Source organism: Mustela putorius, unplaced genomic scaffold (assembly GCF_011764305.1).
Source record: "Mustela putorius furo isolate JIRA1106 unplaced genomic scaffold, ASM1176430v1.1 tig00000107_pilon_pilon_pilon, whole genome shotgun sequence".
Lineage (NCBI taxonomy): Eukaryota > Metazoa > Chordata > Mammalia > Carnivora > Mustelidae > Mustela > Mustela putorius.
In genome coordinates, this window is record NW_025421284.1 from 1,077,095 (window position 1) to 1,088,645 (window position 11,551).

The following is an 11,551-nucleotide window of genomic DNA, read 5'->3' on the forward strand; positions in this document are numbered from 1 at the left end:
CAGGCTTGAGTTCTACAGACCCGCCAAGGGGCTCTCCACAGAGCGGCCACCTTTTAATTTAAGAAAGTGGCTGCCCACATCGCCGAAGCAGGGCAAGCCCGTAAGGATGGTGGCTGAGAGCCCCAGCACGCCGCAGCACTAAGCCGTTTTCATGCCATTTGATTAAGCATAATCCCTCCCGGGGGTGCAGGTCGTGTAGTTCTGATCAGCCAACGTGCTCTGGGTGATTTCATCATTTGGAATTGGACTGTCCCTTGTCTCTTTATAAGATTTTCTTGTTTGTTTGTTTGTTCTTAGGTACATAGCAGGTCAGGGTGTTTTATTCTGTTTTGGAAATAGCATCGAAAGCAAGGGGCTATGGGAAGGAGCGGCCGGAAATGAGCTGTCTGCCAGGGAAGTGCCCGGGCTGAGAATCCGGCTGCAGTAGGGAAAGGGGAGCATCACTGGACGCCCCCACCATGTTGCAGAAGGCCCTCTGCTATGGATGCCTGCTGGGACACAGAAGAGCCACAGGCCACATTGTCTTTCTTCTTTGGCACCATGAGGTCATTGCATAAGTTCATCTGAGCCCGGGTGTCACTCACCTGGGGACAAAGGGATGTGGGTGGAATGAGGTGGGAGAGGTGGCCTACACAGGGGCTCGGAATAGAGTGTAAAATCGGTGGAAATCCACGACGGAGCTAGAACCATCCATTTTTGAGCTTCCAAGTTTGTGACCACAAATTTTGAACTTACCACGTTATAAGTTGATACACAACTACTTTATCTACCATTGGACAAACTTTTCTTTTCTTTTTTTTAAAAGATTTTTTAAAAAGATTTTATTTATTTAATTGACAGAGAAAGAGATCCCAAGTAGGCAGAGAGGCAGGCAGGGGAATTGGGGGAGAGCAGACTCCCCACTGAGCAGCGAGCCCGATGCGGGGCTTGATCCCAGGACCCTGAGACCATGACCTGAGCTGAAGGCAGAGGCTTAACCCACTGAGCCTCCCAGGTGCCCCTGGACAAACTTTTCAATAGACCCTAGAGTCTTCCAGTTGGGTCTTGCAGGAGAATTCTCAATTAGTCTGATTTAGGGTGCATTTTGCCTCAAGTGTGCTCAGGCTGCACTGAGAAGCCTGAGCACCGTGGATAGTGGTGCTCAGCTTAAGGAAAAGCAAACAGGCAGAGGGGAAGTACCTGAAACCGGCTTTCAGGGGCTGTGTAGCCCTAACCAAGCTGTAAAAACAGTCTGCAGCGTTCAAGCCAGATGTCTCAGTCCCAAAGGGCTTTGGCTGTGGAGAGTGGGGTGGCCACGAATCTTCTGGAATCAGCCCCGCAGGCTTGACAGATGCCCGCTCTGCTTTCAGGGACCCACCAACCACAGGGCCCCATCCTTGATTGAAGACAGTGGCCTTGTCTCCTGCCAGCTTCCCCCCTTCCTAGGGTTGCTCCACCTGCTTCCCTTACACGGCATGGGTCCCATTCACATGCCTGGGGACATCAGCCAAGCCCTCCCCTTGGCTGCCAGCTGGGCTGAGTTCTGGGGGATTCTCCGGGCACCCCTGCTCTTCCTCATTGCCTGGGACCTATCTTCTCCCCCTTTTCTGGCTTGCATGGCCCTGACGGGTGTCAGAGTGCTGACCTCCCTTCCACTCTGTTCCTTTGCAGCCTGAACACTGGTTCTGAGAATAGTCCTGGCTCAGGGCCTGGAAAAAAAAAAAATCACCTAATCAGAACCCAAACAGAACAACTCACAAGGTTGCTTAGTGAGCATAAAATTGGAGCTGAGAGAGTTGGATATTCTTAAGAAATGTCTCCAGTGTGCTGTGGTAGCAAGATACAGTGCCCTTTCCAACTCTGGGGCTATTTGCAGAAGAAGCCTGGGAGGGATCTCTAAAATTGGGACATCCATCCTCTCTAACAGGCCAGAACAGTGTGAAGGCACACCTCCCTCTCCCGCCTCCTTTTACAACATTCCGGCATTCACCACGGGGCCGTGGCAGTTATGGAGCTCAAATTGCAGGTTCAGGACCTCACCGCATCCCCTTGGGGTGACATCTTGAGGAGGAGTCTTAATCTCACCAGTGATGCATTCATAGGTCCTATCACCCAAGGATTGCTTCTGCCAAGATTTTTGCTGATGAGTGATCCCCGGTGTCAAGGACTGGATTTCTCAGTGGACAGTGACTCTTGCTGACCCATGTTCACAACCTGGAGGGACAGGTGGTCTGTTCCCCTTGGGATCATGGGCTGTGCCCCTGCCCTGTTAGCACCCAAGACAAGTGTGGCTTCCTCAGAGAGGTGGTCCCTGAGTCTTCTGACCAGGAAGGACCTTCTGAAATTGACCTACACAGCACTGTCCCTTGCCCCCCATGAGAGTGCTCAATAGTGGCAATTTTGAACACATTCAAGATTTTTTTTGGGTTAATGCATACATTAGTCTCCTAGGGCTGTTGTAACAAAGTCCCACAAATTGTATGGCTTAGAAAAACAGAACTGTATTGTTTTATGATTATAGAGGCCCAAAGTCTGAGATCAAGATGGTGGCAGGGCTGGGTTCCCTCTGAAGGCAGCAGGGAAGGGTCTGGTCCAGGTCTCGCTCCTGGCTTCCAGTGGCTTTGAGACTTCCTTGGCCTATAGCTGCATCACTCCGTCCTCTTCCCAGGGCACTCCACCTTGTTACTCTGTGTGCTTGTCTGTAAGTGTCCAAATCTCCCATTTTATAAGGTCACCTGTCATAGTGAATTAGGGCCCAACCTAACGGGTTTATCTTAAGTTATTTATCTCACAGAGATCCTGTTTCCAAATCAGGTCACATTCTGAGGTATTGGGTGTTAGGATGTCAACATGGGAATGTTTAGGGGACAGGAGTCTGCTGACAGTGTGTTGCTTCCCTGAAGGCAGGAACTTGTTTGTTGTTACTTTCAGGGTATCCTCTGAGCCTAGTGTCCTGTCTGGCTCAGAGGGAGTGCCTAATACCTATTGCTGAATGTATGAGTAAAAGAAAGAATGAATGAAAGCTGATTCTCTAGGACCACCCCCATCCCCCTAAGCACATGTGGTAACCTTTAAGCAATACCTGCTCTCAGGTACCTTGAGACAGCCCCACTCACACAGGAATCAGGGAGATCACCCGACTTATCCTGCCTTTATTTTCCTGCCCCTATGTTTGAGAATCCGAGCTTGTGGGAAAACACAGTGAATTTGCTCTCTTCTCCCCTGGATTAATGAGCAGTAGAGAGAAGTGGAACAGTATGAAGAGTTTGGTCCTGGTAAAGGGTAGGCTTGGCAGATTTAGCAATTAAAAATGTGAGTGCCCAGTTAAATGCGAGTTTCCCAAAGATTGCACAGGACCTGCGTCTAACAAAAACGTTCACTGTCTGTCTGAAACCCAAACTTAACATGTGCTCCGCACCTTGTGTTCAGTCTGGTGACCCTGCTGTGGCTGCCATCTAGGTGGTGCACTAGATTTTTGAAGATTGCAGATGTTTCTGGTGATCAGAGTGGGGGGTCGGAGGAAGAGGACTCTAAATGAGGAGAGGCATGGAGAGCCGATCTCCAGGTTTATCTGCTGTGACAGTTTTATGCCATATCCAGCCCATCCTTGATAGGTACAAACGGCTCTGGAAACCTATTCACTCACTCCCCCCACCCCCGCCTTATCCCATTTCTTTTCTTTCTGACACTTCCTTGTTTCTGCTATGGTGATGGTCTTTCTTAGAGAGGAAGTACCTATGTAGGGCTTACGTTGAGTACTGCCTGAATGGTTGTAGGGTTTTCTGCTCCAGTCTGTTGGAAGGTAACTGGCCTAACATCAGAGGCCCAGGAGTCACTTGTGACTTCCAGGGCATGTCCCTATGGGGGATGACCTCTTATTGTTGGTGAAAAACTGCAAATTCGCCAGACTCAAGCCTCACCTGGTTCTGAATATCCTCTCTGTCTCTTCCTAGCTAGGTGACTCAGCCTATTGGAATTATCATTTACAAAATAGCCATAGCAATAGACAAACCTCATATATTGTAACCATTAGATCCAATAGCTTAATTAAGATGCCATGGATCTAGCACACAGTCATCATCATCACCACCATCCCCATTACCATTAACATCACTGTCATCACCATCCCACCATCACCATCATTCCCATCAGTACCACCATCATCTCCAACATCACCATCATTCCCATTAACACCACCATCATCTCCAATATTACCAGCAGCAGCAGCAGCAGCAGCAGCATTAACATCCGCGTCGTCATCTTCGCTGTCATACCGTTGCACCATCACCTCCACTATCACCATCGTCATCACCATCACCTCCACTATCACCATCGTCATCACCATCACCTCCACTATCACCATTGTCATCACCATTCCACCACCATCATCATCATCATTCCTGTCATCACCACCATCATCTCCAGTATCGCCATCATCATCCTCACCATTGTAATCACTGTCATAACTGTCATCACCATCATCATTGTCAAATCATGTTCATTATCATCACCATCATCATCATTTTACCCATATGCCTCCATTCCCTCACCTCCCCCTTCCTGCTCCCTGCCTCTTAAAACCTGGATTGAGTTGTTTAAATCCTTATTTCACTGTTGTGGGAGTACAGTGCTTTTGCCAACATTTTGATAAATTCTCTAGAGGTACATCTTCTCAGAATTGCCTTTGGTCCAGCAGGAACCTGCTTCCCCTGGCTTAGTTGAGTGTAACATTTATCTTACCAGTTAGCATATGGGGTCCTCCATCTGTGTAGCTTTGATTTTGACATGAAATTCATCACTCACTGGAGCATTTCAGTATGTAGATGACTCTATAGAAACTTGGGGAGATTGAGAGTTAATATTGTATCAATGCAAACTGAACTTTCCATAGTTCTAGTCACAAAGCTTATCTCCAGTCTTTCAACTCGTTCTGCCATGCTTCTTCCTCATCATCTCCAATAGTCCTCTCTTCCTCTTTCTTTCTCTCTCTTATCTGGGTCTCAAATTCCCATTGTTTTTTGCTGCATCTCCTAAAGACTTTGCCATCAAAGTCTTAGATTTCTTCCAAGTGACTTATCAAAATGTTTTCCTAAATACTCTTTCCTTTCTAAAAGAGTCTGGTGCCAGCTGCTCCAAAGATAAAAGTTTTACTCAGCTACAGTTAGTTTGAAAGCTGCGGGGAAGAGCTTGAGCTGACTTCTTTTAAAGTACATTCTCTCTTCTTGTCCAAAATTAGTATTCTATTTAACTTTTGCTTTCAATCTGTGGCACAGAGTCACTTTCATCCCAGAAAGTCAGTGACCTCCTAAAGTAAGATTCCACAAACTCCTTTCCCCAGTTTGCTTAGTTTGATTACCAACACTGCCTCCTCTCTAATGTCTAAGTGTCACCATACATTTTTATTTGCATTTAATGAATGATAAGCAATGGTAGGAAAGAATTCCATCCAAAAAAAAAAAATCCTTCTCAAGATAAAGTTGGGAAAATGGAAATATTTAAATGTGTGTTGGCTGAGAAGCCAGACACAAGTCAGCCTTGGAGGATGGACTTCCCTCCACGAAGTGGCAGCTGGACAGGCTGCCTGGAAACTTTCCTGTGATTTAGGTCCGAGGCTCACATGTCAGCATTATTGTTGGAGACTGGATTTGCTTCTACAGGAGCAGTGAGGCTTCAGGATGCTGGCACTGAGCCCTATCAATCTGTTTGGATGATTTTTGCTCCCCAAAGCACAGGCCCTCTAAGCCAAGGGATGTTCTTAAGGCTCCAGCATTAAAATCGCTCATTTTGACTCCTTGGAGCCATCCCCCACCTTGTAGAAGTGCATCCAAGAAAAAGAATTACACTTACAACTGTGAGCAAATATACCTTTGGGTCAACAGAGGTTTCCAAATTTCATTATTACTCTAATATTTAGACATTGAAGAAGTGGATTCTAAGACTGTACTTAGGGTTAATGCCAAAGGACTCTAGAAAAGTTATAAATAAGGCCTTTATGGGGTAAATTTCTTTAATTAGGGAGACTGTGCAACTCCCAGTTCAGCAGCACAGTAGATAGAGTTATGGCAAATTTTCACTCAGCATGAAATCAACCATGGCATTGTACTTCCAGTAAATGCAGTTTGACAATTCAAACCAACATAAGCTCTGAGCAGTGGTATTCAGCCCATGTGACAGAGGAAGATGACAAAGGGAGAGCATTCCACATGGGAGGAAGGCATTTCCTGTCTCCATCCTCCCTCCTCTCTCCTCACTGGCTTCAGCACTGGGATGAATTTAGGGCCTGGAAGCTGGAGTGAATGATATGTAAGGGGTTTCCAGAAGGCTGGACCCAAAAGGGAAGGGATTAGCTAAAAGTTCGCATGGAACCACCCAGGAGAAGAGGGCAGCTGTCTGGGACAGGGCTGAGGTTAGGGCTGGGGCCATGGGCTAGGCAGGACTGGGGCCACTGCCTCCTCTTGAAGCATTGATGCTTCTTAGTAGCATAGTAGCATAGTAGGTCAAACGGTGCCCCCTCAACCCCCCTAAAAATTCATGGCCAACTGGAAACCTTAGAATGTGACCTTATTTGGAATAAAAGTCTTTGCAGATGTAGCTATGATCTCAAGATGAAGTCACCCTGGGTTCAAGTGGACCCTGCATCCAATGGCAGCATCATTAGGAGAGAGAAGAGCAAGAAACATAGATGCGGGGAGGAGGGATGGGGAGGAAAAGGGATGGGGAGGAGGAGGCCCTGTGAAGACAGGCAGAGACAGGAATGACTCATCTGGGAAGCCAATGCCCCCTAAGGACTGCTGGTGACACCAGAAGGTACAGGAAAGTGTGGAACAGACTGTCCTTCAGACCCCCCAGAAGGAACCCACCTTGTGGACACTGTGATTTTGGACATCTGGTTTCTAGAACAATTAGAAAATAGATTTCTGTTGATTGAGCCATGTGGATGGGGGAGTGAGGCGGCAGGAGAAACACCACTCACTATCACACCCCCCAAAGGCTCAGAGCCCAGTTTGGGTCTGACTTGGGACCAATTGAGTTGGCCCCTTCCCTCTTCTCTGTCCTTTCAATGATGTGCCCACACCCCAGAACATGGCTCACCTGGTCCCCTTCACATCTTTAGGAAAGCTTTGTGGCCCTGTGCACGTCCAATGAGACGTATGTTTAGAGTTACAGTTTGATTCCACTGTGAGACTTACTGAAAAAAAAAATGAGGTCTTCATCTCTGTTAAAATGATTCACTCTTCTTCAGGGAATAGATGAGTGACCCTGCTTTCCCTAATACCTTTGTGTACCTTCTTTTGTGCCCTCCTCAGCATTCTGGGGGGTGGAATGCTTTTCATCCCTGCTTTGTAGCTGACAGTGCAGTGGGGCAAGCCTGTGGTCCAGGACAACCCTGGTGATGGGATGAGCTGGGATTTGGAAGGAGACTGGACCCAGGGCAGGTGCTTCCTCCCTTCACACAGAACATCTCATTAGTCCAGAGAGCCTGGGCCAAGAAGTAGCAGGCTCAGACTATATCAGGTATCAGGAGATGAGCTAGATAGCTTATCAATCAATAGCGAACAACTACAAATCCAACAAGAGACTGAAGAGAAGAAGAGCAGCAATTCTAGAAACAGAAAATTGACCACTTTCTGAAAGGTAGGACAGTGGAGAAGTGAATCTAAAGCAACGTGAAGTTAGACTGCAGGGGGAGGAGCCGGCTACTGGCAAGCGGTGGAGCAACGGAGCACCAAATCAGGACTTTTAGAAGTCTGCTCCACTGAGGGACATCGCTTCAGAGGCTAAACCAGGGTGAAGCCAACGTGGGGTCAGCCTGGCCCCTGGTCCAACAGGGTCACAGAAGGACTGGGGGTGTCTGAGTGTCGCAGAGCTTGCAGGTATTAGAATGGGGAAGCTAGCTGCAGAGACAGAGCTGAGGAGTGAGCTCTCAGCTCGGGATTACCTTGAAGGCGTCGCAGCCTGGGTGAGCTTGGAGCGTGGTTGGAGGCCAGGGAGACAGGAGTGATTGGGCTCTTTTCTCTGAGGGGCCACTGAGGAGTGGAGCCCTGAGCTCTCGGCTCCTCCAGGCCAGAGACCGGGAGGCTGCCATTTTCATTCCCGGCCTCTGGAACTCTATGGAAAGCGCTGAGGGGACAAAAGCTCCCGAAAGTGAATCCTAGCAGATTATTTAGCCTGGCTCTGGGCAAGGGCGGTGCAATTCCAGCTCAGGCAAAGACACTTGAGAATCACTACAACAGGCCCTTCCCCCAGAAGATCAACAAGAAATCCAGCCAAGACCAAGTTCACTTACCAAGGAGAACAGAGGAATTCCAGAGGAGGAGAAAGCAAAGCATGGAATTCATGGCTTTCTCCCCATGATTCTTTAGTCTTGCAGTTAATTTAATTTTTTAAAAATTCTTTTTCTTCTAAATTTTTTAACATTTACCCTTTCTTCTTTTAATGCTTTTTAACTAGTTTATCTTAACAATACCTTTCATTAAAAAAAATAATAATCTTTTTTGAACCCCATTATTTTAGTCATATTTTATCCTTCATTGTATCTAACTTTATTTTTTGTATACATATAGGGCTTTTTCTTCTAAAATTTTGGGGTAAAACTTCTAATAGATCAAAATATACCCCAAATCTAGCTCCAGGCTTGTTCTAGTCTCCATCCCAAGCAAAATCTCTCCACTTTCTTTTTCTTTATTCTCCCAACCAACTTACTTTATCAACTCCTTTTTTAGAAATTAAAAAAAAATTTTTTTTCATCTTTATAGGCATATTCCATCCCTTCACTGTGTATATCCTTATACATGTTTTTCATTCTTTAGAATTTTGGGAGTTAGTTTCTTCTAAGAGACCAAAATACTCCCAAAATTAAATGGGTGACCCTGTTTTAGTCACCATTCTAATATATATATATATATATATATATATATATATATATATATATATATATTTTCATATATTCATTTTTATATTTTTTCTTTATTTGTTTTCTTTTTTTAAATTTTTTTTCTGAACTTCTTTTTATCCCCTTCCTCCCCCCTATGATTTGGGGTCTCTTCTGATTTGGTTAAAGTGCATTTTCCTGGGGTCTTTGCCACCCTTTCAGTATTTTATTTGCTCCTTCATATACTCTTACCTGGACAAAATGACAAGGTGGAAAAACTCACCACAAAAGAAAGAACAAAAAGCAATACCAAAGGCTAGGAACCTAATCAATACAGACATTGGTAATATGTCAGATCTAGAGTTCAAAATGATGATTCTCAAGGTTCTAGCTGGGCTCGAAAAAGGCATAGAAGATATTAGAGAAACCCTCTCTGGAGAGATAAAAGCCCTTTCTGGAGAAATAAAAGAACTAAAACCTAACCAAGTTGAAATAAAAAAGGTATTAATGAGGTGGAATAAAAAATGGAGTCTCTTACTGCTAGGATAAATGAGGGAGAAGAAAGAATTAGTGATATAGAAGACTAAATGACAGAGAATAAAGAAGCTGAGCAAAAGAGAGATAAACAAATACTGGACCAAGAGGGGAGAATTTGAGAGATAAGTGACACCATAAGATGAAACAACATTAGAATAATTGGGATTCCAGAAGAAGAAGAAAGAGAGAGGGAAGCAGAAGGTCTATTGGAGAGAATTATAGTAGAGAATTTCCCTAATATGGCAAAGGGAACAAGCATCAAAATCCAGGAGGTGCAGAGAACCCCCTTCAAAATCAGTAAGAATAGGCCCACACACCATCACCTAATAGTAAAATTTACAAGTCTTAGTGACAAAGGGAAAATCCTGAAATCAGCCTGGGAAAAGAAGTCTGTAGCATACAATGGTAAAAATATTAGATTTGCAGCAGACTTATCCACAGAGACCTGGCAGGCCAGAAAGAGCTGGCATGATCTATTCAGAGCACTAAATGAGAAAAACATGCAGCCAAGAATACTATATCCAGCTAGGCTATCATTGAAAATAGAAGGAGAGGTAAAAAGCTTCCAGGACAAACAAAAACTGAAAGAATTTGCAAACACTAAACCAGCTTTACAGGAAATATTGAAAGGGGTCCTATAAGCAAATAGAGGCCCTAAAAGTAGTAGATCAGAAAGGAAGAGAGACAATGTACAGTAACAGTCACCTTACAGGGAATACAATGGCACTAAACTAATATCTCTCAATAGTTATCCTGAATGTTAATGGGCTAAATGTCCCAATCAAAAGACACAGGGTATCAGAATAGATAAAAAAACAAAAGTCATCAATATGATGCCTACAAGAAACTCATTTTAGACCTGAAGACACCTCCAGATTTAAAGTGAGGGGGTGGAAAAGAATTTACCATGCTAATGGACATCAGAAAAAGGCTGGGGTGGCAATCCTTATATCAGATCAATTAGACTTTAAGCCAAAGACTATAACAAGAGATGAGGAAGGACACTATATCATACTCAAAGGGTCTGTCCAACAAGAAGATCTAACAATTTTAAATATCTATGCCCCTAACATGAAAGCAGCCAACCTATAAAGCAATTAATAACAAAACCAAAGAAACACATTGACAATAATACATTAATAGTAGGGGACTTTAACACTCCCCTTACTGAAATGGACAGATCATCCAAGCAAAAGAACAACAAGGAAATAAAGGCGTTAAATGACACACCAGACCAGATGGACATCACAGATATATTCAGAACCTTTCATCCCAAAGCAACAGAAAACACATTCTTCTCTTCTCTAGTGCACATGGAACATTCTCCAGAATAGATCACATCCTGGGTCATAAATCAGATCTCAACTGGTATCAAAAGATTGGGATCATTCCCTGCTCTGAAGCTAGAACTCAATCATAAGAGGAAATTTGGAAAGAAAACAAATACATGGAGAATAAACAGCATCCTCCTAAAGAAGGAATGGGTCAACAAGGAAATTAAAGAAGAATTGAAAAAATTCATGGAAACAAATGATAATGAAAACACAATGGTTAAAAATCTGTGAGACACAACAAAGGCAGTCCTGAGAGGAAAATATATAGCGGTACAAGCCTTTCTCAAGAAACAAGAAAGGTCTCAAATACACAACCTAACCCTACACCTAAAGGAGCTGGGGAAAGAAGAACAAAGAAGGCCTAAACCCAGCAGGAGAAGAGAAATAATAAAGATCAGAGCAGAAATCAATGAAATATAAACAAAAAAACCCCAATAGAACAAATCAATGAAACCAGGAGCTGGTTCTTTGAAAGAATTAATAAGATTGATAAACCCATGGCCAGACTTATCAAAAAGAAAAGAGAAAGAACCCAAACAAATAAAATCATGAATGAAAGAGGAGAGATCACAACCAATATGAAAGAAATACAAACAATTAGAAGAACGTATTATGAACAACTCTATGCCAACAAATTTGACAATCTGGAAGAAATGGATGCATTCCTAGAGACATATAAACTCCCACAACTGAACCACGAAGAAATAGAAATCCTGAACAGACCTATAACCAGTAAGGAGATTGAAACAGTCATCAAAAATCTCCAAACAAACAAAAGCCCAGGGCCAGATGGTTTCCTAGAGGAATTCTACCAAATATTTAAAGAAGA